General features: G+C 37.8%; 1 protein-coding gene across 3 annotated transcripts in view; it reads right to left on the bottom strand.

Annotated features, from left to right (window-relative positions):
• The window catches only part of LOC105219268 (GTPase-activating protein CdGAPr), a 179,135-nt gene that overhangs the window by 94,655 nt on the left and 58,494 nt on the right, over positions 1–25,986 (bottom strand). For all 3 annotated transcript variants that reach the window (XM_054228247.1, XM_054228245.1, XM_054228246.1), the window contains exon 4: positions 2,261–2,275. The gene's annotated coding sequence lies outside the window, so the exon portion shown is untranslated. The remainder of the gene's footprint in view (positions 1–2,260; positions 2,276–25,986) is intronic.

Below are 25,986 nucleotides of genomic sequence, written 5' to 3'. Positions count from 1 at the left end.
TAAAAAGGAAATACCATTATACTCTCTGTGCCACATTTTGCGAGAGTATAATGAAATTGAAGCGATTGAAGCTGATCAAAGTAAGATTTTCGATATACTCGAGATGCTGGACTATACATGACATGTGGGGAATTATTTGCAAAATACGAATTACTTGGTAAATATTATATCGAAAAAGGAAATATGATTATGATATGATAGTACCACAGGAAGCGGGTAATAACTAATGATTAAAGCTTATCAGAACCTTATTGAGGTCTAAATCCATCCAATCCAACTTACGTAAAAACTAGGCGTCGTCTCTGGGAAAGTAATGAAGGAACTCTGTAGGTGTATTTATTTAGAGTCAACTGAGACATTATGGGTTCCTTCATTTAGCTGTCCAAAGGCGGGTTAGTTCTTCAATAAGAAGGGCAACTAAAACATATAAATCTCCTAAATTTATACAAAAGATGATTAATGAGAAATATCAACAAATCCAAACACATTTCAGATGATTCGAAGTAAAGAATATACAAAAATAGTGTGGAAGAAATTAGATAGCAGTGACAAAGATCAATGTAAGTGACACTATTATTTTACCTTTAACTCTAGTATTTGAATATAAAAGAACCTACATTAGTATATGTATGAGTATCTGATTGGCACTAAACACTTGAGATAATTTTACAATTTGTAATCAGAGCACAGCCTCAGCGCCGAATATCAGCATCCACACACACACATATCTGCATATAGACAGGTTCTAGTATCTTAGAGTGTCTACTTTAGGCGATCGCAATCGAAGTATTTATTATTCCAGCGAGCTGTCACTAAAAATAGTGCCGATCTATGCCGCATACAGACACATGCATACTATGCTCAATGGTACTTGTCTGCCAGAATTTATATTAGTGTGTGTTTGAATGACTTGTTGGCCAGGCAATGTGCCAAAACAATTTGAAAACATGTCAAACTGTCAAGTGGTAAAAATAATCGATGGTTAATTTAAGTGTAAATATTTTCTTAGCTAATCGAAAGGCAAAGGAAAGCCGTTGCCCAACCAATACAAACATACATACAGATTTATTTGCAGACGAAGTAAGATCGATTTGAAAGAATTGCTTACTTTTCCAGTTAGTACTCTTTACATTGGAATTTGGTGGTTTGATGGCCTCCGAAAGTGTTTAGCGTTGTTCAAGGTAGCGATCGGTGTAGACTTCTTTTATTGAAAATGTAACTATTTTAAAATTTTTAGTATCTGAAGTTCCATAAGAAATCGATTGACTATGATGTTTAGAGTCTAAATTAGACCCACCATCATCGAAAATCTTGTTCTAAATTGAACAGACTTCTATCGGAAGCTCTAAATCAACTCCAACTTTGGGCTACCAGACCATTGCAGGGTCTTTTCAGGTGGCTGCCATCAAGTTCGCTCTAAAATGCGGCCTCCACTCCGACAGCTGAACGGCAGTACTGGCCTTGGATTCCACGACAGAACGCACCAGGATAGTTGAGGAGAGTCTAACATTTTTATGAGTAGCTACGAACTACTTTGTAATCTGACTTGTATAGGTACCCGATCACCGCGGATTCGTGGGTACCGCAGAGCGGACCAACTGGCACGAAAGTGTACAGCGGAGTGGAACGGAAGCGTAGTGCGTAGTCCTCTCGCGGTAGACCGCTGGACACAATGACTTCGCGTTAGCTCGTCTACGGCTAAACAACAACCAGCACCTGCGCATTTGCGAGATCTTTCTGCCCCGCAGTGGACCGAAAATAGTCCTTCCAGCTGCTGTCTCATGTCTCCGCAAACATTGGTGTGCTTACTGGGCATTGCCGAATAGGTACTTATGCGGTGAGATGGAGGAAAGTGAAGAGAAATCATCCAAGCACTTTCTCCTTCAATGTCCAGCATTCGGTAGACTAAGGTAAAAATCCTTCGGTAGGCACGCCTTCGGCGAACCCAACCAACTGGATCCACATAAGTCGACTTAAGAACTTTGTAATAGAGTCGAAGCACTTTGTGGAATCGTGAGGTTATTTCGATCTGTTATTAGTATTTGGGTGCCACAAAAGATAATCGAAGTTGTCTAAGTGAGATTCTCTGCAGTCTAACTTAGTTAGTTAGATTTAATACAGAGCGAAAACAGATGTACGAATGATTTGTTCGGTTTAAAAATCGACAGAGAGAGTTGTAAAATTCAAACTTGTTGTTATTCAAATTTGTTGTTATTCAAATTTATCAAGCTAAAAATTATATTTAGCAGATGGAACTTACCATAGCAATTGAGATCTGAAAAGACGGAAAAAACGTCACAATTAGTGGTTTAGATAAATGATAGTTTGATTATATAAAAGGAAATAAAATAATTAAGTTATATATCCTTAAACTACAATTAAATGATGTTATCTGGTCTTTTTGAGGATATTGGTTGAAATATCCCAAGGCGTTTACACATAGGGGTAAACGAATCATATAGGGACAGCTTTTGACGTTCAAAACTATACCCATACTCCAGGAGAACGAAAGTCCTTAATTCTTAGGAATCTGAGTTGAAAGAGTAGTTCCTCCATAATTTTAGTCAGTCCCTCACCGACTATAGGTTAGAGTACATCAAGAAGGGACCTAAAACTTCACAGAGTGTCTAAAGTTCACAAAGTGAGGTTCCCAACAAAAGTTTGTAAGGCAGCATATTAGAGACTAAGCGCTACTGACTTGAACTGATCTTATCTTTGCAAGGAGTTTCTGTCAACTCGATCAAGAACGAGTTATCATTTATGAAATCAAACAAAAAAATAGGAAAACGAAAACTTCTATAATCAACAAACTTAAGGTTCCCCCAATCAATCAAACAGACAGACAAACACACCCCACCAATGGAGGAAATTAACAAGCCCGTACATGATACAACAAAAATAAAAAGGATCTACAACACAGCAATGCTATGATACAAGTTTACAACTGCCACAAAATAACTTGACTATCTTTTAATTGAATTGCGAATAAATTGTAAACTTATCTATAGATGAAAATAGCAACAACACCGACAACAATGCAGAGAAGAAGGCTAACAACAACATTGTCTCAATGAGCAGGCGAGTGCAGTCAGAATCAATGGATTCGCACAAAAGACCGGTTACTGGGACATATACAACGAAGCGAATTTTAAAGGAGCGTCACCAGCGAGAAGACGAAGAAGAATCACTACTTTAGCAGAATTGTGGCAACAACAACTGGTAGGCAATGAAGATGACAATGCGAAGACTGAGCGCAAAACTATAATAAAATTGAAATACAATGCAAAAGAAATTGAACAACAACAAAATAAGAAGGGAAATAGAAAAACAGCAGCAACAACAACAAAGTTGCAACAACTACAACAATAATGACATATGCGACAACTAAGTAAGAAAAACTTGCAGAAAAAAGTCGAGGCGACTGTAGCCAGCTTGAGCAGGTAATAAAGCAAAGGCACGAAAGACATTGCGACGCTGAAGACAGACAAGACATTGGAAATGCATGACAAAAAGACGATTTTTATTTATAGAACGGCGATAGACCAAGCAAATGGCGTTTGTTGGGGCCAAATGAAAATGATTGCGTCGGCAGTCAGCGCGCAGTGACGCTAAGCGTAGATAGGGCGCTAAACGAAGGATGAGGTGCTGTGTATGTAGACCCAACGCGGCAATCAAGCAACAGCGCTATGTGAAACTACTAACCGTACGCTTTGAAGCGATGGGCGCAAGATAACAACGAAATGGGAAGCACATAGAAAGGAAAAAACAAAAAGAAAAAAATTTAAAAAATAACAACAAAAAAACACCAGTCCATGTATGTCTGCCGCGATTTTCATATGTGTAGCTGTGCCGCTTGGCTGCACGCTTTGCTTGTTTGGGGGGACAAACCAGTGTACAAGTGGCGCACGGCTGAGGCAAGTCAAAGCGACAAGCAGAATAAATGCGAAATTTATAGACCATGCAACAAACAAACAACAAAAACAAAACACATTGATGTAAGAAAGAAAAAAATGAAAATTAATGGCAAACCAGAAAAATGAAACAACAAAATAAACAAACAAAGCGTGGAGCTTGAAGAAAAATGTGCAACATAGCTGATAATGTATGGGGCCTATGCGATGTTGCCACCGTTTCGAGACGTTTCGCGACGCCGCACATTGCACAGATGTCGAATGGAGAGTGGCGACCGAGCAACAGAGCAGATCGAACCAAGCGCGTCGATAGTTGGGAGCAAGCAAGTAAGTGAAGCCCTGACTTAATGGTGGACTCATCTTTTCAAATTAATAGAAACATACTCACATATTAATTTCAAATAAGTACCATTCTAAGAAAGATCTGACAGCACTCCAGAGTTCAATGTCGAGGAAGAGATGTACTCTTCAAAGTTGGTAATTTGGTTCTTTCATATGGTCATAAATCGGTATTTTTCATTTTAAGCAAACTTTGAAGATATTATCAGATACGACGAGGACGGGGACACCAAGAATATTGGACACTTATAAAAAGATACATAATCATTCCACAAAAGACTTCTTCTGTTACTGTATCGAAACTTTCAAAGTTGGAACAACATGACCTTCGCAGCCGCTGTCTTTTTATTCGCTGCACTTACCAATATCGTCAAATAAATCATCATTACATCGTATGCGCAGTTGGCAATGTTCAAAGGACCATACATCTTCCGCAAAACCTTTCTCCCAAAAACTCTCCACTCGGATGTTGACATTACAACAGGACGGGGATGATAAGGGGTTCGTGGGGACTTTTTCTTCTTAAGTGGCATAGACATCGCTTATGTGGTTATAGCCGAGTTTACAACAGCGCGCCATTCCTTCTGCAATTGGAAATCCCAAGTGCAGCCAGGTCCTTCTCCACCTGGTCTTTCCAACGGAATGGAGGTCTTCCTCGACTTCCACCAGCAGGTACTGCATCGAACACTTTCAAAGCTGGATGCTTTTGTCCATTCGAACAACATGACCTAGCCAACGCAGCCGCTGTTTTTTTCGCTGAACTATGCCAATGTCGTCGAATAACTCAAAGGACCATAAGTCTTCCGCAAAACGTTTCTCTCAAAAACTCTCAACTCGGATGTTGACATCGTCCATACTTCTGCACCATAAAGCAGGACGGGGATGATAAGGGACTTGTAGGGTTTGGTTTTTGTTCGTCGGGAGAGGACTTTACTTTTCAATTCTCTACTCAGTCCATAGTAGCACCTGTTGAAGAGTGATTCTGCATTGAATTCCAAGGCTGACATTGTTATTGGACTGGTTCCAATGTTTGTTAGCTGACAGGAGATATTTTAGACTTATCAGATGTATATTATATCATCCCACAGTTCCTTCGAAAGCACAACTGACAAGCCTCACAATCTAAAGAACCGTTGACCATACTTGAGACTACCATCTTGTAAAGTATTTGGTCTAAACTCAAATGGAGGCTTAAAACAGTTGTACTTTCTGCTCAAGTTTCTAGTATCGTGGTTACTTTACAAATACAAAAATAGTATGTATGTGATTGGCGTTGCAACCGTTTAGCCGGTTATAGCCGAATCGACGATAGTGCGCCACCTCTCTCTCTCCTTCGCAGTTCGGCGCCAGTTGGAGATCCCAAGTGTAACCAGGTCGCTCTCCACCTGGTCCCTCCAACGGAGTGGAGGCCTTCCCCTTCCTCGGCTTCCTCCGGCGGGTACTGCATCGAACACTTTCAGGGCTGGAGTGTTTTCGTCCATTCGGACAACATGACCTAGCCAGCGTAGCCGCTGTCTTTTTATTCTCTGAACTATGTCAATGTCGTCGTATAACTCGTACAGTTCATCGTTCCATCGTCTGCGGTATTCGCCGTTGCCAATGTTAGTGTCGTCTCATCTGATGCTGACATCGTCCAAGCTTCTGCACCATAAAGCAGGACGGGAATGATAAGCGACTTGTAGAGTTTGATTTTGGTTCGTCGAGAGAGGACTTTACTGTTCAAATGCCTACTCAGTCCAAAGTAGCACCTGTTGGCAAGAGTGATTCTGCGCTGGATTTCGAAGCTGACATTGTTGGTGTTGTTGATACTGGTTCCCAGGTATACGAAATTATCTACGACCTCGAAGTTATGACTGTCAACAGTGACGTGGGAGCCAAGACGCGAATGCGCCGACTGTTTGCTTGATGACAGGAGATATTTTGTCTTGTCCTCATTCACCTCCAGACCCATTCGCTTCGCCTCCTTATCTATGCGGGAAAAAGCAGAACAAACGGCGCCGTTATTGCTTCCGATGATATCAATATCATCGGCGTACGCCAGGAGCTGTACACTTTTGTAGAAGATTGTACCTTCTCGGTTTAGCTCTGCAGCTCTTATAATTTTTTTATTTTTTTCTTATATAATAGTATATGCATTATATTTAAAAAAAAATGTTTAACCTGTTAGATATTTGATTCGAGAATCTGGGATTTATTATATTAAGCGTTTAGTGTATACTTTCTTTTGATACTTATTGTACTCCTACCACTAAATAAGCTCTTATGATTAGCCCATCACACATTCGCTCGCGCACTCAGTCAATCAGTGAGTGAGTTGCTTAGTCACTTCAATGCAGCCGATGATGCGCCCAGCTTTGTTATCAGATAAATCAAGTTTGTATAAATATAAAATGGTCTACTTTATTTTAATTGGTGTTGTCCTTTTAATACAACATTTTGCCACCGCAAATGGCAAAAATTAAAATGCTATTAAAAATCAAAAGCGCTAAAAGCGAGGATAGTGAAATTACAAGAGAAGCAAAAGCAATTACAACAATAAGAGTTATAGTGCACAATCAGCCGCAAACGAGTCACCAGAGACAACGAAAGCGCAACAAAAAAAGATTCCAAATGTATTGCACATTTTTTTATCAAAGAAGAGATTTATATTGTAGATTGTAGCTTTCATGCTCATCTGCTTGCCACTATAGTTTATATTCTAATTGATTTATAGCATTATATACACTTGGGAGCGATTAAAATTAATCGGGGAAAATAAAAAAAAACGTATAGTAAATTAAGTAATATCTTGTGTTATATTACTGGTCCCAAAAGCCCAAAGCCGTGTGTACCACCTAGGCACTTTACCGATACCACCATGTTAATTGAGAAAGTTTAGTGAAAAGCGATTGTAGTTAAGGATCGTTCCTCAACAACTTGAAATTACTTTCTTGAATATTCCGAGCTTTCAGGTAGTCAGACAGTGTTTAGAAGAACATACAATCTTCATTTCTTCTCCCTTTTCTTCCTTAAATATATATTAATAAGGTGAAGCACCACTCTTGAAAAATATTAGAATTTCAGGTTAGTTCCTCGTTATAATCTAACGATAGGTTTAGGAAACGAACTGTTATGATGGTTTGGATGGTATTGAAAAAAGTTTCAGACCAAAAAAGATTTGAGGGACAGTTATAGAGATTTTTAATATAATATAATATGGTCATAAATTGTACATAGAGCATAGGGTTGTCAGTATGAAACAATTCAAGATCGTTGCTCATAGTAGCTTTTAATCAGTTAAATGGAGATAGTTCATAAAGGTAGTGATTATCTTTTTTTGAATAAGCGGCCATTACTGAAAGACGTCATACGCCTTACTAACAGAGCCCTCAGTCGCAGCTTTTTTCAGCCTAGAAAGAGAGGCGAAAGACATTGTTCTTGTGGTGAACGAAGTTAGGACAGAGTATCTGGAGACTACACACAAAAATTGCTCTCGTCTTGGAAACTGTTGGTACCGATACATTTCAAAAAGTTAATGACTTTGGTTATCTCGGAACTCTCGTCTGGGGATCAAGACCAGAATAACTTTTCCCAATAGGTGCTACTTTGTGATCGGTAGGCAATTGAGAAGCAGATCCCTCTCTCGAAAAATAAAAATTACGCTCTCTCTCTTCATTTCCATCCTATTGTACGGCATAGAAACATGTACGATGACAACGAGAAGATAAAGTACTTCTTTACTTTTCTCCGCAATAATTTTGGAACAACGCGAGCGGGGCAATGAAATCAATGGTGCTCACGTAGCCAATGGAAATACCAAGTGGACAGGAACCTGTCTGCTCTTAGGATGTTCAACAAGAGTAACTTCGTGAAAAATAGATGCAACCTCTGAAGTTTTGTGTTCTCCGCTCAGACCGATCCACGGCTGCTAGTGATCTGAGTTTTTAATTTTCCTCAGCGCTATTTTAGATTTTGTAATAGCAGTCATCACGTAGTCAACAAACTTCAACATTTTAGATTGTTCTGAGAGTTGGCCTTTCAACTTGTTATAAATCCTAATTCTTCAGTATTCGTTCTAACTAATCGATGTAAGGCTCTGATATAATGAAAGAATTTACTTTGCTTATTACCTTCCTCTTTAAATATAAAACGTGCAATAATCTCCAGTGTATTCATTAATAGGTAGCTTATGATTTGGAATCATGTATATATGACAAGCGATTAGTGATTTCGTGGACCTTAGCGGTTTATTATCTCTTTAAGGAAGACTTACAGGATTGACTTACAGGATTTTTTAATATTCACTTTAAATATAATATGGTCTCTTCACGAACTCTATATGGATAATTTGTATAACTTGAGTTGAGAAACTCCTAAAAATATACATATTAAGCCCAAATAAAAAACGTAAAAAACGTATTCCAACTTTTCATTAAAATGTAGACTAAATTACACAACTTCGTCCGAAAAAAATGTTGATTACATATTTGCACGCCTCCGCCGACAACAGGTGCGCAAATTTGTTTGCAAAACTTCTTGGCAACATCTTCAATTTATGCTCGGTTTCACCTTTGTCTGCACCCAAGAGTTATTCATTTGCATGCTTGTTTGTTTGTATGTCACTCTGGGTGCGCGCTTGCAGCTAACTTTCGAGCATCACATCACATCACATAACATCGCATTGCATCGCATGGCATGGCATTGCATTGCAATGCGTGCGTGCCAAATTTGATGGAATGCGCAAATGTCAGCCAACCACTTTGTTGCCAAATGCACTTTTCTGTCACTTGAAAGCGTGCAAAAGTGTTGTGCCGCGGCGTGTGGGTGTAACGGAAAAAATAGTTGTGCAATTTTTGCAAAAGTTAATAGGTTCACTGAACTTTGGGTGCGAGAGTGACGTGGAATTAACAAAAAAAAAAGTTTGACGCGAATAATTGGTATATTTATAATTGTATGAATGTAAGTATATATTTTGTATGTCGTAATCTACAAATGGAAAATTACAAAAATTGTAAGAAGCCTCTAATTTATTTGTGGATGACGTTGAAACTAAATCAATTTCTAAGAGTTTTAATTCGAAAAATTACCAAAAACGAACCTGCGACTAATAGAATGAGAGTCACACGTCCAATCCACCTGACTCCAGCGATCCACTGCATGCTGAGCTTTCAGATTTCGGAACGGTTGAGATGAGTTCAAAGTTCGCGGAACTTTTTTCATTGTGAATGATCAATATTAAATACAAGGATCTACAAGGATAGGCCCGTTGGCTAATTATGGAAAGCATACGATTTCAGTCAGAATAGTCTTTTTCAGCTCTAAAAATAAAAAGGAGTCTCCCGGAGTCCAATCTAGAGAATATAGTGAATGCTCCCTTTGACCAATTCGACGACCGAGAACTCGAAGGAATGGATAGACGTTGTGTTGTTATGGCGGAAGAGCAATTATATTTGCGCCAAATCTCTTTTCGGAATTCCACATATTATCGTTCCCATAATTCGGTCCAGTCTTCATCTATATCGGAGCTGGTTGTCCCGGTGAAGGCCACTGTTTCAGTATGCCCATTGTCAGCTATGTTTCGTCGACTGAGTGAGTAAATCCAATACGTCATTCAGGACATAACGCACGCGATCTTTTGGTATAGCTTAGGCAGTAGCTATCTCAGCCGATCCTTCTCTTGGCAATTGTTTAAAATGCGCATCTGAATTAAAAAGATCCTAAATATCGATTCTTAAGAAACATTCATACATTTTTTTAGCGAATTTCTAACCAGATTCCATAAACAAAATCATGGAAATGACGAAATCCGACGAGAAGACTATTCTTTCTAATTATCCAAGAAATAACTTATCTATATTTAGTACTGAATATTATTCATGTCTATTCCTCTCACGACAAATCAACTCCAAACTCTGCAAGTCGTTTATTATTCCCGTTGACAACAGCGACATAGACATAGTCCAAGGTCATGTTGTCCGAATGGACGAAAATACCCCAGCTTTGAAAGTGTTCGATGCAGTACCCGCCGGTGGAAGCAGATGGGGATGAAGTCCTCCACTCTGTTGGAAAGATCAAGTGGAGAGCGACTTGGGTTCACTTGTCATTTCCACCGGCGCCAAAGGAAAATAGAAGATTCGGCTAACAGTTTCTACGCCAATTACATAAATACATACTATACATTCCTCTAAAATGGTGAATATCAGTCAGAACTTCTAAAAATTCGATAAGTAAAATCTTTAGCACTGAAAATTCTACATGTAATTTCCTTTAAAAGGGTGAATACTCAGGATTTTGCGTCAATCAAGAAAGCTGTACCATTTTCCACCCTAATTCCAACACTTCTGATCTTCCTGTGCACAAAAGACAGCACAATTTTTTTGAAGCATTTGACTTTATTGACTCTAGTGTGAGTCCATGTTTAATCTCCTACCGGCCAACAACAATGTCAAACAGCCCATCCATCATGTGTGGAACGTCAGTTACACTAGAAAACAAAACAGAAAACACGAATTCAAAAAGTAATAACGAAGCTTTTATGCATGGACTACTGCCGCGATTGAAGTGAAAATCGTGATTCTTCATGGACAGAGGAAAATTGCTCGCAACAAAGTTTCAATATTTTTGTAGGATTTTTTCCACTTCCTCTTGTTGCATGAACAACAAAGTAACCAAGCAGTGCCAAACAACCAACAAACAGAGAGCACATAACAACCGGTGAACACACCACAACACAATGTAATACAGTGCAACATAAATAACAGGTCATTCATCATATTTGTTGTTGCCATTGTTGCGCTGCTGGATGTAACGCGCCGAGACACCAAAACATATTTTCCTTGGTGTAAAGTCGACCGTTTAAGGAATAAACAGCGTTTGGGCGCCCATATGGCAGGTCCAAGTGGTGGCTGCTGTGCGCTGTACCTTGGGGCATATGTGGCACATACAAACTTATTTACATAGTCCTCGCATACGCTACAATATGTGGCAAAAGCAACGACATCCTGTCGCGAAGTTGTTGGCTTGTTTTGTCTTTTCACAAACTCTTTTCGATACTTTTTTTGTGATTTTCATTAAAGGCAGTAATTTATATGTTTTTCATGTTGCAAAAAAAATTAAAATAAAAATTAAAATAATTTTTTGGGACTATTTTGATTTCAACATTTTAATTAATTTTTTATGAAATTACTTTAAAAAAATTAAATTTGTATGGGTAGTAGATAACTAGTCTCTTGTAGCGTCAGCAAAGAGGTGTGCAGAATTTTCAAATTTTTTCAGAATATATTCGTTTAATGCATAAATCGTGACTTGTTTATGCTTTAGTACGTAAGTATTGACTTTTTAAGTTCTTCCTATAGTAGGATATACCCATCTGAACAAAAATATTTGATGTAAATATATGCAGAAGCTCAGGTTAGCTTAACATAGTAGCTATGCCTGAATTCATGAATGATAAAAGAGGCTTTTAGCATGGCATCAGCTGCTGTAAGCTGTTGTAGTTGAGATACATACAGACAATGGTTTCATGGGTATGAGTGTATATGTATTATTTATACTCGAGAAGGATACGAAGTCAGACTACCACAATAGCTTACTAATGTGATCTTAAGCTTAGTCGTGCAAACGAATAACCTTAGTAGAGGTTATGAAACTATTTAACTTTTTTTTGCTTTTATATACTATGTAAAAAGCCCACCGTCAACGAACTGATTGGACCTTATCAGTGTGGCTTTAGACCTGGAAAATCTACAATGGTCCAGATATTCACCATGCGCCAAATCTTGGAAAAGACCCGAGAGAGAAGAATCGATACCCACCATCTTTTTATCGATTTTAAAGCTGCCTTCGATAGCACGAAAAGGAGCTGCCTTTATGCCGCGATGTCTGAATTTGGTATCCCTGCAAAACTAATACGGCTATGTAAGCTGACGTTGAGCAACACCAAAAGCTCCGTCAGGATCGGGAAGGACCTCTCCGAGCCGTTCGATACCAAACGAGGCTTCAGACAGGGTGACTCACTATCGTGCGACTTCTTCAATCTATTGCTGGAAAAAATAATACGAGCTGCAGAACTAAATAGAGAGGGTACAATCTTCTACAAGAGTGTACAGCTCCTGGCGTATGCCGATGATATTGATATCATCGGAAGCAACAACCGCGCCGTTTGTTCTGCGTTTTCCAGACTAGATAAAGAAGCGAAGCGTATGGGTCTGGTGGTGAATGAGGACAAGACGAAATATCTCCTGTCATCAAACAAACAGTCAGCGCACTCGCGTCTTGGCTCCCACGTCACTGTTGACAGTCATAACTTTGAAGTTGTAGATAATTTCGTTTATCTGGGAACCAGCATTAACAACACCAACAATGTCAGCCTTGAAATCCAACGCAGAATCACTCTTGCCAACAGGTGCTACTTTGGACTGAGTAGGCAATTGAAAAGTAAAGTCCTCTCTCGACGAACCAAAATCAAACTCTATAAGTCGCTCATTATTCCCGTCCTGATGTATGGCGCTGAAGCGTGGACGATGACAACATCCGATGAGACGACTCTTGGGGTTTTCGAGAGAAAGGTTTTGCGCAAGATTTATGGTCCTCTAAACATTGGCAACGGCGAATACCGCAGACGATGGAACGATGAGCTGTACGATTTATACGACGACATTGACATAGTTCAGCGAATAAAAAGACAGCGGCTACGCTGGCTAGGTCATGTTGTACGGATGGAAGAAAACACTCCAGCTCTGAAAGTATTCGATGCAGTACCCGCTGGAGGAAGCCGCGGAAGAGGACGACCTCCACTCCGGTGGAAAGACCAAGTGCAAAGTGACCTGGCTTCACTTGGTGTTTCCAGTTGGCGCCAAAAAGCAAAAAGGAGGAATGAGTGGCGCGCTCTGGTGGATTCGGCTATAATCGCTTAAAGCGGTTCCTACGCCAAATATATATATATATATGTTAAAAAAAAGGGAATTTTTGTTTTTTTTTTCTTTGTTAAAAAAAATATACAATCATCTTGTCGCCTTCAAAATAGTCCCCATTCGTCCATATTAACCACTTATGACACCGCTACTTTGAATCACCGAATCACATCTCAAACTCGATTTTTGGAATAGCCTTTGGCTCTTTCAGCGATTTCTCATAAGCTTGGACTTGGAAAGGACAGCCCTTTAAGGTTCTTTGTAATTTTGAAAATAAGAAAAACCCAAAGGTCGTAATGTCTGGCGAATATTGCGGCTGGGGTATCGTACAGTATTGTTTTTGGCCAAGAATTCACAAACAAACAACGAGGTGTGAGATTTAACGAACGAAAATTGTCAAGCTCATTAAAATACGTCTAAATTTAGCGGATGCTATAGACAACAAACTATGCTATCAACAAACAAATATTTAACAATTGGGCTCTCGAAAACCCTTGAAATTTAAAATTCCCGTTATTTTTTTAACACACCTCGTATATAGAAAAACCTTGATAGACTCTTCTAGTACAGTACTTTACCTTAGATTGTGAATGCAACTCTTATATAACTGCATCGATCGAACGATGAGAGTGAAAAAGAGAAAAATAATGAAAAAAAAGAGCTAAAGTGAAAAGGAGAAATAATTTTGACACGTAAAATGTTAATGTACGACTATTATGCTTCGAATAAAAGTTGAGCCTTCTATTGCCTCGTCCTTTTTTCAACCTTAGTAAAATACTTCTAAGTTATCCTATCTTGGAACAAAAAATATAAATTTCTAGGATTAGAACGAACGGTTATAAACAGATTAAATCACAGATTAATATTCCGGGGAACCAACAGAAATGGCATAAGCTTCAGCTATAGCTCCTGAAGTATTCAGCATCTGACAGCATAAATGTTAGTAAGCAAACTAATGCTTCTACGAAGACAATATGAAAGTGAGCGTTCCTGGTAGCCACGAGTTTAGAAATTATGCCATAAGCAAGTATACTATTTCTAATTGGATCTTTCGATTCGACTCCTGATAGCTTGATTAGTGACCCCTATAACTCGCATATCAAGCATTTCTCACTAAAAACTATGATATCCTCACAAAACTCATGTGGCTCTTGAAAAAGACGTAGACTACCAGTTCGATGGAAATTTAAGGGACCTTACAGAGTTATTTGAAAGCAAATCATGTTTCTAAACGGTATATAATAGTATGTTTTCATACAATCGATAATGACAACGTCAGTGGTCTAAAGAACTTAGCTGCCTGATTCAAATCGGATGTGGATGTCTGAACAGCTAGCTGACACTTCAATATCTTCCTATTACCCTTATTAATAATATATATAATCGGCTGGCTGGAAGATAGAAATATCTCAACATTTATTGCTAGATAGCTATCTCGATTACATGTTTTTCTGAGAGAAACATATGTTTTCCCAAATACTCGTACAAAGATAACTCATGTTTCGAAAGGGCCGACGACATATGAGTAATACTAAACTCAGTTGACAATATAGATAAAGAAATATGAACTATTACTAACAGTTGTACCAACTTTATAAGGATAGGTTAGACCAAATGATACCAAATAAGAGTTGGCGACAAGAGAGAACATACTATGGCGAAATATTGCGAATCGACTGAATATCTTGAAGAAGTAGTTCGATTCGAACGATTGAAGAAGACATATTTAAAAGATTAACCGAAATACCGTTTATTACTCACATAACAATAAAGGCAAAGAAGTGCACAAAAGACTTTCAAAGTGATTGTTTGTAAGTAAATCGCGCTACATGTTTTCTTTACAACGTTATTACTGTTTTCCGATGTTGCAAATCTGATAAACATAACTTCAATTTATTTCAGTACAAGCGCTCAACCACCATTTGCAAACTAAAAGTTCCCTATCCAATGGAAACAATCAGTCATCGTCGCTATCAATTTGAGTCAATTTGAAAAATACCAAAGTGAAATGAACCCCTTTGCATTATCATATACGACCGCACGCTGTGTTCAATTAAAATAATTTAGAAAATTAATAAGTAAACAAGCGAATAAAAATAAATAAATTGAATAACAACTTTTAACTAAGTCACAAAAAACGACTACAAACATGTTAAAAAAAGCGAAGTTATTGTGTGCAAGCGCCACCACCGCCGTCACCACATACTCGTACATTCGTACCTCAATGATTTAATTTTGTATTTATATTTTTACAATTTACTGCCATTATTCACTACAGCTGTCTGTCTACACTTTCATTTCATTTAATTAGTTGCTGCACATTAAATAAGTGAATTTTTATTGCTTTCTTCGCACTGCCAGCTTAGTGAGTGCGCTTGTTTTACCGTTAGTGCAAACTCATACTTAAAACGTTGCCTTTTGTCGCCACCGCTCGAGCGAGTTTACTGGCTCAATAGTTCACCGCTTAACTGACTGACTGACTTCATTGCGCTCACATTCCATCAATTATTTCACTTTTCCCGGTGACTTCTCATTTTTTCCTTTTCGGTTTAGTATATTTTTTTATTGCGCTTTCTTTGTAAATTGCATTCTTATCGTTTGCATTTATCTTTCATTTGCCATGTAATTTGAAACTCTTTCTTTCCACAAATGATCGAATGCACGCGGATTATGATTATGTTGTTTGCGAGCTAGTAAAAGTGTTGAACTTGAAAATAATAACGGTAACTTTCAATTAATTAGATTTCACAACTTTAATTTTTGAGTAATCCATGTATATTTTCTTTCTTAAACTAATTTAAACGAAGTTGACTATTGAAATTGATTAAAGAAGAAACTGGAATATTGAAAAGAAAACATTCTCCTATCTCCATATAACCATAACATCCAAAAAATATTCTTAAAACATCATAAATACACAAACTATTATCTGAATTTGATCAATTACCTGAGAAATAACCCTCGAACATTTTACTGAAGTCTATTCCGTGAGTTAAATACTCAGTAAACATCATGACCTCTATGAGTGTTACTAACGGGTGATTTTTTTGAGGTTAGGATTTTCATGCATTAGTATTTGACAGATCACGTGGGATTTCAGACATGGTGTCAAAGAGAAAGATGCTCAGTATGCTTTGACATTTCATCATGAATAGACTTACTAACGAGCAACGCTTGCAAATCATTGAATTTTATTACCAAAATCAGTGTTCGGTTCGAAATGTGAAATCCGCTTTTTTATCGACAAATTTTGTTCAGCGATGAGGCTCATTTCTGGTTGAATGGCTACGTAAATAAGCAAAATTGCCGCATTTGGGGTGAAGAGCAACCAGAAGCCGTTCAAGAACTGCCCATGCATCCCGAAAAATGCACTGTTTGGTGTGGTTTGTACGCTGGTGGAATCATTGGACCGTATTTTTTCAAAGATGCTGTTGGACGCAACGTTACGGTGAATGGCGATCGCTATCGTTCGATGCTAACAAACTTTTTGTTGCCAAAAATGGAAGAACTGAACTTGGTTGACATGTGGTTTCAACAAGATGGCGCTACATGCCACACAGCTCGCGTTTCTATGGCCATTTTGAGGGAAAACTTCGGAGAACAATTCATCTCAAGAAATGGACCCGTAAGTTGGCCACCAAGATCATGCGATTTAACGCCTTTAGACTATTTTTTGTGGGGCTACGTCAAGTCTAAAGTCTACAGAAATAAGCCAGCAACTATTCCAGCTTTGGAAGACAACATTTCCGAAGAAATTCGGGCTATTCCGGCCGAAATGCTCGAAAAAGTTGCCCAAAATTGGACTTTCCGAATGGACCACCTAAGACGCAGCCGCGGTCAACATTTAAATGAAATTATCTTCAAAAAGTAAATGTCATGAACCAATCTAACGTTTCAAATAAAGAACCGATGAGATTTTGATTTTGTGATGAAATTTTATGCGTTTTTTTTTTAAAAAAAGTTATCAAGCTCTTAAAAAATCACCCTTTACAACTAAGGTGCACTTAGTTTCAAAATTTCGATGAATTTCAAATGTAATACCTCTCTCGAAAGCCAGCTCAACAAGCTTAAATGATTTTGAGTGCTTACGATCGGTAACATTCACTCCAACTCCTGTAAATTGTTTTTACGCCCACTGTTATACTTGTCCTGATTACGACACCTCGAAAACATGATTATATCGATATAGAATTACTTTATTCAACGAACAAAATTATGAGTATCACAAACCCTAATCTCTCCTTTTGAGTATATGTTTGAATACTTGAGTTTTTAGAGTCTGACCTAATTTCTTTAAATACTGAAAGTTATACAGGGGTCTCGAATTAAAATATAGAGTTCTCCGAACTAAGGATATGGGGCTGATCCCGGTGCAACATGAGATCCCACTTGGACAGCTAGAGCCAGGCCGTAAACTCCTCAGACTTTATGTAGTATGCCCGAGACATTCATTCAAGAGACGACAAAGCGCTTTAAGGCTTTTATTAAATTGTACAGACTACTGATTTGGAATGGGGACAGTTCAACTTGTTCTCCGAGGTTCGTCCTGAGAAAATGTTGCAGCGGCAGTTTAGCGAAAGCTGGACAATGAAGGAGAAAGTGTCTCGATGTCTCAATCACTTCTTCTTCCATGCAACTTTGACAATTTGCATCTGTCAGCATATTTAGCCTCACGGAATGTGGGCCCATCGGCCAGTGTTCAGTAAAGACTCCTATTATTACGGCGACCACTGGTCCAACGCGGAGAAGCTGGAGGATATTGGGCAACAGCTTGTTCTTTATCTAATAACTTTGCAGCGTGGGTCTCTGAGAAAAATTGTGTTTTAACCTGTGACTGAGGCTGTAAAGCGTTAGCGAAGAAACCATCGGATAAGACCTGATAATATTCACAGTAAGCTCATTTTAGATCAACAATGAGTATCTAAAGGTGATTAAAAAATTCGAAACCCAATTATTTCTTTGACTGGTACTTCAATCGAACCATATTACAATGGCCCCTCCATTCTAAAGGTTTCTGTATATTAGGTGCTTTGCACTCGAGTCGAGAAATCTATGCACCTCCATGAAGTCATATTTTGAATTTGCTGAAGACTGAGATTTACTAAAGTACTAACAATGATTTTTTCTAGACGGAAATTTAATAAATAGACCCGGATGTTTTTTATACTCTCGCAACAAATGTTGCAAAAGAGAGTATTATAGTTTTGTTCACATAACGGTTGTTTGTAACACCCAAAACTAAACGAGTTAAATATAGGGTTATATATACCAAAGTGATCAGGGTGAAGAGTGGAGTTCAAATCCGAATGTCTGTCTGTCCGTCCGTCCGTCTGTGCACGCTGTAACTTGAGTAAAAATTAAGATATCTTGATGAAACTTGGCACACTTATTTCTTGGCACCATAGGAAGGTTGAGCAAAATCGGACCACTGCCACGCCCACAAAATGGCGAAAACCGAAAACACATAAAGTGCCATAACTAAGCCATAAATAAAGATATGGAAATAAAATTTGGTATGAAGGATCGCACTATGAAGGGGCATATTTGGATGTAATTTTTTTGGGGAAGTGGGCGTGGCCCCGCTCCCTACTAAGTTTTTTGTACATATCTCGCAAACCAATAGAGCTATATAAACCAAACTTTATGCAGTCGTTTTTTTAGCCACTTACTAATACAGTCCAAAAATGAAAGAAATCGGATCATAACCACGCCCACCTCCTATACAAAAGTTAGGTTGAAAATTACAAAAAGTGGGTTAACTCACTAACGAAAAACGTCAGAAACACTAAATTACACATAAGAAATGGCAGATGAAAGCTGCACTCAGATTTTTTTACAAAATGGAAAATGGGCGTGGCGTCGCCTACTTATGGGTCAAAAACTACTCGACCGATTTCAATGAAACTTGAAACTATTACAAGTTTCCTTACATCCCAATGATATGTTATACCAGAACTTTGAAGACAATCTGAATCGTTTACTTTACAATATATAAAGTAAGCACTAGTAAAGATATTGATGCAGAACTTTGCACAAATACTATGTTAATAGTGTGGCAGTCCCATTCTAAAAATCGCCGAAATCGGACCATAGGTTTTTAAGGCCCCATATATCGAACACGAGGACCTCGGTGCTTCTAACCTAATATTATGGTTTCCAACTTTCAATGGATTTTATACGAATATGTGGGTCAAATTGTGTATTATATAATATAAATAAACTTAAATAAATAAATTGCGAGAGTATAAAATGTTCGGTTACACCCGAACTTAGCCCTTCCTTACTTGTTGAATTTAGTTGTATGGCACAAAGCGCCACTCTTGACACTTCGACGTCACTAACTAAGCGAGACTAGAATTTCACGGCAAACCTCAAGCAGTGCCATAAAGGTGCAGTGATTTCTATTAAGGAGTCAGGCAAATACCAAACACGAAATTAGTGAAAAAGAAGTAGAAAGTGTTACCAAAGGCATTCAGAGGCTAGTTTTAAATGATACGCTGTTGTGTAATCAATCGAAGCAGAAATAGAAATTAAATATTATTCTATAAAAAATGAGTAGAAAGCTCGAAAAAGTAATAAAATAAAAAAAAAATATTTTTTATATATTACAAGTAAGGAAAGGCTAAGTTCGGGTGCAACCGAACATTTTATACTCTCGCAATATTTTCGGTGAAAAATTACCCTTAGGCACTGAGTTCTTCATGTTTGATATCAGGGGCCTTGAAAAGTCATGGTTCGATTTTGACAATTTTTCCACAAGTGATGTCACAGCTCAAATACAGTATTTGTGTAAAGTTTTATTTCGCTATCTTTATCGGTTCCTTATGTATACATTATAAAGTGAACGAATCAGAAGGATTCAAAATTGAGTTCTATGGGAAGTAGGCGTAATTGTGAACCGATTTCGCCCATATTCCAGGGTCATCAGGGTGTCAAGAAAGTGTTATATACCGAATTTCATTGAAATCGGTCGAGTAGTTCCTGAGATATGGTTTTCGACCCATAAGTGGGCGACGCCACGCCCATTTTCCATTTGTAAAAAAATCTCAGTGCAGCTTCCTTCTGCCATTTCTTATGTAAAATTTGGTGTTTCTGACGTTTCTCGTTAGTGAGTTAATGCACTTTTAGTCATTTTCAACCTAACCTTTATATGGGAGGTGGGCGTGGTTATTATCCGATTTCTTTCATTTTTGGACTGTATAAGGAAACGGCTAAAAGAAACGACTGAAGAAAGTTTGGTTTATATAGCTTTATTGGTTTGCAAGATATATACAAAAAACCTATTTGGGGGCGGGGTCACGCCCACTTTTCCAAAAAAATTACATTCAAATGTGTCCCTCCCTTATGCCATACTATGTTCCAAATTTTATTTTCATAACTTTATTTATGGCTTAGTTATAACTCTTTATGTGTTTTTGGTTATCGCCATTTTGTGGGCGTGGCAGTGGTCCGATTCCGCCCATCTTTGTACGGCCGGACAGACGGAAAGACAAACATCCGGATTTGAACTTTACTCGTCACCCTAATCACTTTGGTATATATTTATATTTTATATTTATGAATTTTTCCGTTTTGTTTTTTGTTTTTTATTTATTTTTTCTTTTTCAAATCAATTGTCTTGTCTTCTAACACCTGGCTACAAAAAGTAATTATCATGCACAGCGAATTTGGTTGAATAATCCAAAGTAATCACTTTATTATTGCACAATGGCTGATTGGCACGCTGTCGACTGGCATCAAATAGACACAGCAGCGGCGGCGCACATTTATGGCGTTGAGCGCGTGCGCAATTCGCCAAAGCAGCGTTGCATTGTTATGTTGTGCGAAATAAAGCAACTTCAACACCAAAGCGTACAACGCGCCAAACTTAACGCCATAAACATAAATGTTGCAATCAACATAAAAATTAAACTTATAATAAAATTGAATAAAAAAACAAAAACAAAAATAAGAAAGAAAAAAAGACACACATAATAAAATTAAGCTGTCAGTTGTAGTTGGCAAGCGTTTTATGCTCTACTTAATTGCTTCAAACTAAGAGAAAAAGTTGAAGAAGAAGCAGAAGTGGAAAAATCGCAATAAAAAAGTATTGACAACTCAATAGCGTGTTTGTAAAGGCGACATTTCGTTTTACGGTTTTGCGGAAATTGGAGCACAAAGCTGCCACAAAGCCAGCAATAGCAACAAGCGATTGCGACTGACTACATTTGTTGTTGCCAATCGTTGACAAGCTAATATAGTTGGCATGGAAAAATTTATTAACCAACTGATGACTCTGTGTTAACCCATTTTCAAGCTGCCACTGTTGTGGCTGCTTAACGCCAAGACTTCAATTATTTTGCCACAAATACATATATATTTATACATAGATATATATGCATTTAATTGTAAAGTGGCGCAATGGCCGAAAACTTGTTTGGTCAACCGTTCAGAATTGCAGCGCAAACTCAATCTAATCTAAACTAAATGTGGCAATGTGACAGTGTTGCATGCGCATAGACGAGTGACAAACGTACAGACACAAATACAGCTATTGCAACTCTGTGTCGCATGTGCCAATCGTTGACCCATTTTGAGTCTTCGCTGATTTGTGTCATTACATTTGGACTTGATACACTTGTTGCTAACGGTGTTGTGACACAAATAAATAACACGCGCAGAGGGAGATGAAAGCAGCAAGCGCGTACAGAGTGACAAGGAATGTCATGGAGCAACTAAGGTGTGTGCGCATGTTGATTGAAAACTTAGTGACAGACCACAATATATTTTAGTGTCACAGACATTGCGGTAGCGCGGGTTAATAGAATTTCCAAGTAATCAGACACAAAAAGCTGAAATCAACATTGTATAGTTTCGTATGACCTTTAATCAAGAGATCAGACTATGACCTGTTCCTACGATAGTTGATAAAAATAAAGGTAATTCAAGTTCTACTTCATCTTATCTGAGTTCAAGGCTCACTTTACTGCACCAAAGAGCCCAACAATAAACATTATTTAATGAATAACTCATAAAACTAATTTGGAGAATCTACCGTATATTTTTAATTGCACTCAGTACATTATAGAAAAACTGATTGAAAGAATTTGCTAGTTTAAAAACAGCTTCAAAACAAGAGCTAGCATTCAAGAGCTCAATTACTTTGAAGGATTCAAGAACGTAGACAAGTACTTGGATGATCAAACATTTACTGTTCTGAAAGGAGTAGATTTTGATGAATATTTGAAAGCCCTTAGAAGAACTCTTAGGGACTCGAAGAACTTCAATGCAGTATGCTTGGATTTCAGAAGTTCTGTCAGACAGAAGTGCTTAAGATCGTAAAAATACCGTTACCGATAATCCCATTCGCCCGTAAAAGGACTTAACTGTCGATGGATATAAAAAATAATTATTCAAGCAGTGTAGCCTACTTCAGAGAGGAATGCATTTATTCCAACAGCAGAGCGGCAATACTACTTTGAGATCGACTACAGTACAAGTGTCTTAACATTCTTATTAATAGCTTCTAACTATTTTGCTAAACTTGGCTTGTGTAGGTACCCGGTAACCGCAGAATCGTTGGTAACTGGAAAGCGGACAAGCTTGCAAGAGAGGATAACCCAGCAAGATTTACGTCGGATTTTAACCAGTCGCATGAGCTCGCGTTTGGATAACAACCAGCACCTATGCATTTGCGTGGTCCTATTGGCCCGCAGTGGAGCGTAAAGGGTTCTTCGAACTGCTTTCTCTCAGCAAGATTCATCTCACCCCAATCATAGGCGTGGACTACACTGGACATTGTCCGATGAGACTAGATCCTGGCAGATACAAGTTGTCAAAGCTGTTTGGAGGAAGGCGAGGTGAAATCATATAAGCATTTCTTCCTCCAATGTCAAGCTTTTCCCAGACTGAGATTGAAAAACATTGATAGGTTCGCCGAAGGTGAATTGGCTAGAATTGACATTAGGCAACTCAACAAGTCTGTAACAGATTCCAAGCGCTTTGACGAATCATCATAGTCATTCTGATCCATTAGGAGTTTTTTTGTACTACACTCAAAACGGCCCAAAGGGATACGAGTATTTCTACTACTAACTTAACCTAACGCAGATGGAACTGCAAAACATTCTAAGACTAACAATTATTTCCGTAAGAAGTGAAAAAATCCTTCACATCGTTCCAAAGAAAGTTAAACAAAATAGTTTTTCTATACCACTGTGACATTGTTATTTCTTCAAGTAAAACGGCTATAAATTTTCGAAAGTACGGAACAAAGAGTACTGCTTTTGATCTTTACATTCTTGAAAGAAGACACAAAATTGAAACGATTATTGAATTAAACGCGCTAAATAATTGATCAATTCTCAGTTTCTCGAGAGGAAATGATATCCACGAATATATTTCTGACAATTGTTAGATAAGAACAGTAAAATGTTGAGAGAAAAAGCTCTACCATCAGTGAGGTAATGAAATTACTAAGTAATGTAATGTTGTCAGTGGACAGACCAAGAGAGGCCACCTGCAGAAAATTGGTATAGTAGAATCGGCAGAGTGCAGGGCCCATCCTTAAGTTAGTTGAGAACTGATACTTCCTCCGGCTCCCAATTGGGATTGGGAAATTGGGCATGTGCGATGCGAAAAAACTGAGAAGTTTCGTCGAGTTATTTAGTTGACGCCTGTTACAATATGTCTTCGGGGCACAGTGGCCTCTTCGAAACACAGTGACCTAGGTGCGGCCGCTTGTAGTTAGGCTATCTTTGCCTCACTTTTCAACCAACCAACCTAGCAAATATTCACAATCTTACTCGCGTATATGGTACAGCTATGTACAATTTCACGCACACTTTGGCAGCTGCTGTAGTGAATTGTGGATGGACACCCTGGAAATGTAATTACATGCAGAATTTGCAGTGAAATCGATTTTCTGTGCAAATCACTATATAATTCAGTATATACATATATAACATTTACAACAAAAACTATGAATCAACGCAATGCAATAATTTCTTTATATAAATTGTTATGAACAAATTGCAACACAGCGTGTTATAAGCCACGCAAACACGCGTCGTATGATCCGCAAGCCGCAAGACAGCAGCGCGATCAATTCATGTAATCACTCGTTCATTCATACATAAGTACATATTTACAAACATATCGACAGATATTCATTCATAACATATAAATATGCAATATCTGATATTTTTGCAATGAATCAATCAATTTTACACACGCACGCCTGCATGGAGCCGCCGCTCGTGTGCGACGCTATTTATATTCATATATACATATATGTATAAATACATACATACACATGCGCATATATGCATTTTTAATTGCTGTTTCGTATTTTGCATTACTATTGTTGTTGTTTTATAATTTATATTTGTAGTGAGTGCTTTGTTGGCGACACCATAAATTTTACAATATTCATTGAGGCACTTAGCAAATAAATTCCAAATTCCTTATACATTTTGTTTGTGTAATTCATAATTTGAATTCCACACAGTTGTTTGTTGTTGGTGCAAAATTTTGGTTTGAAATAATGAAACGAGTAAAACTATGGCAATAGAATAACGTATTCTGAATTTTTAATTTATTTTTGCATATTATCTGAAGGTAAATGCGTTTTAAATAGACTTTAATGGATTGAAATGAGGACCAGGGTTTGTGAGTTGGGGTAGAGAGGCGTCTCGCGAATCAAACGAAATCCTTTCCACTCAAATGTAACCCGAGATTTAGGGATCCAGTTAACACTTTCAACAATAACCTACAGATAGAGGGACCGTATGTAAAAATATTGGGTAGTTCACTAAGTAATTTCGTTTGAAGACAACAGCTGATCTTATTGAATTTTATTCGCAGCCAACTTCACACATAACCATAGATCGTTACATTTTTAAACAGCCGACATTTAAAGGTTTTTTTTCGGTAAAATCATTTGTTAAATTTTTTGGAAAAGCTTTTGTTTGGTCCTGGAACGACTCTTCAAGCCGACGTAGATAAAATAATGACGTTGGTCGATGCAAATCGTCGAATAACAACTCAAAAGATTAAATTTGTCTAACGTGACCGTTCACAAGCACATGAAACATCTAGTATTAATGTCAAAGCTTGACATATGGGTTCCCCATGTTCTTACAGAACGAAATTTGCTTCGTCGCATTAACTACTGGGATTTGCTTATTAAACGTCAAAGAATTGATATATTCTGGAAGCGCATTGTTAGTGGCGACAAAGAGCATGAGATCATAGTCTAAAAAATGAACCAACTCAAACCACTTCGGAGGCCGATAGTAACCAAAAAAATATTATGTTGTCTGTTTGGTGGAATTTCAAAGGGCTTGTTGCCCAACCATACTAGGATTAATTCTGACGTCAAAAACCACTTGAACCAATTGTATTGGATCGAAAAAACGAATATATATTTTCATAAAATGTTTTACACAACAAAAAATTTGTTTAAATTTAAGTAAAACAAAATTACTTAGTGAACGACCCCATATAAAATGGCCACTTGACCTTTTCTAGGCAATTATACCATTGGTGGAATATCTTCGTACCTTTGACTCTATAAAGAGTAATTAAAGTAGTTTTTGAGTTGTTGATAATGATTATTTTTCAAATTTCCAATACTCCCAAATAAATTCGGCTATTAAAATTCTTTCGGCGAAAATTATTCAATGAAAAAGATGGAAAGGTACTATATAGTATGTGGAGATCTTCTCCCATTCTCCTCAAACCATCTCAGCGCATTAAGGTGTAGATAACTTTACTTAGGCTAATAACATGTCTGAATCTGTCAGATTGAACCTTCCCAGAAATAGTATAGCATGACGAAATCTAGAGACTTTTAGCCACTCTTT

The sequence above is a fragment of the Zeugodacus cucurbitae genome, chromosome 3 (assembly GCF_028554725.1).
Source record: "Zeugodacus cucurbitae isolate PBARC_wt_2022May chromosome 3, idZeuCucr1.2, whole genome shotgun sequence".
Lineage (NCBI taxonomy): Eukaryota > Metazoa > Arthropoda > Insecta > Diptera > Tephritidae > Zeugodacus > Zeugodacus cucurbitae.
This window is presented reverse-complemented; position numbering and strand designations above follow the sequence as displayed.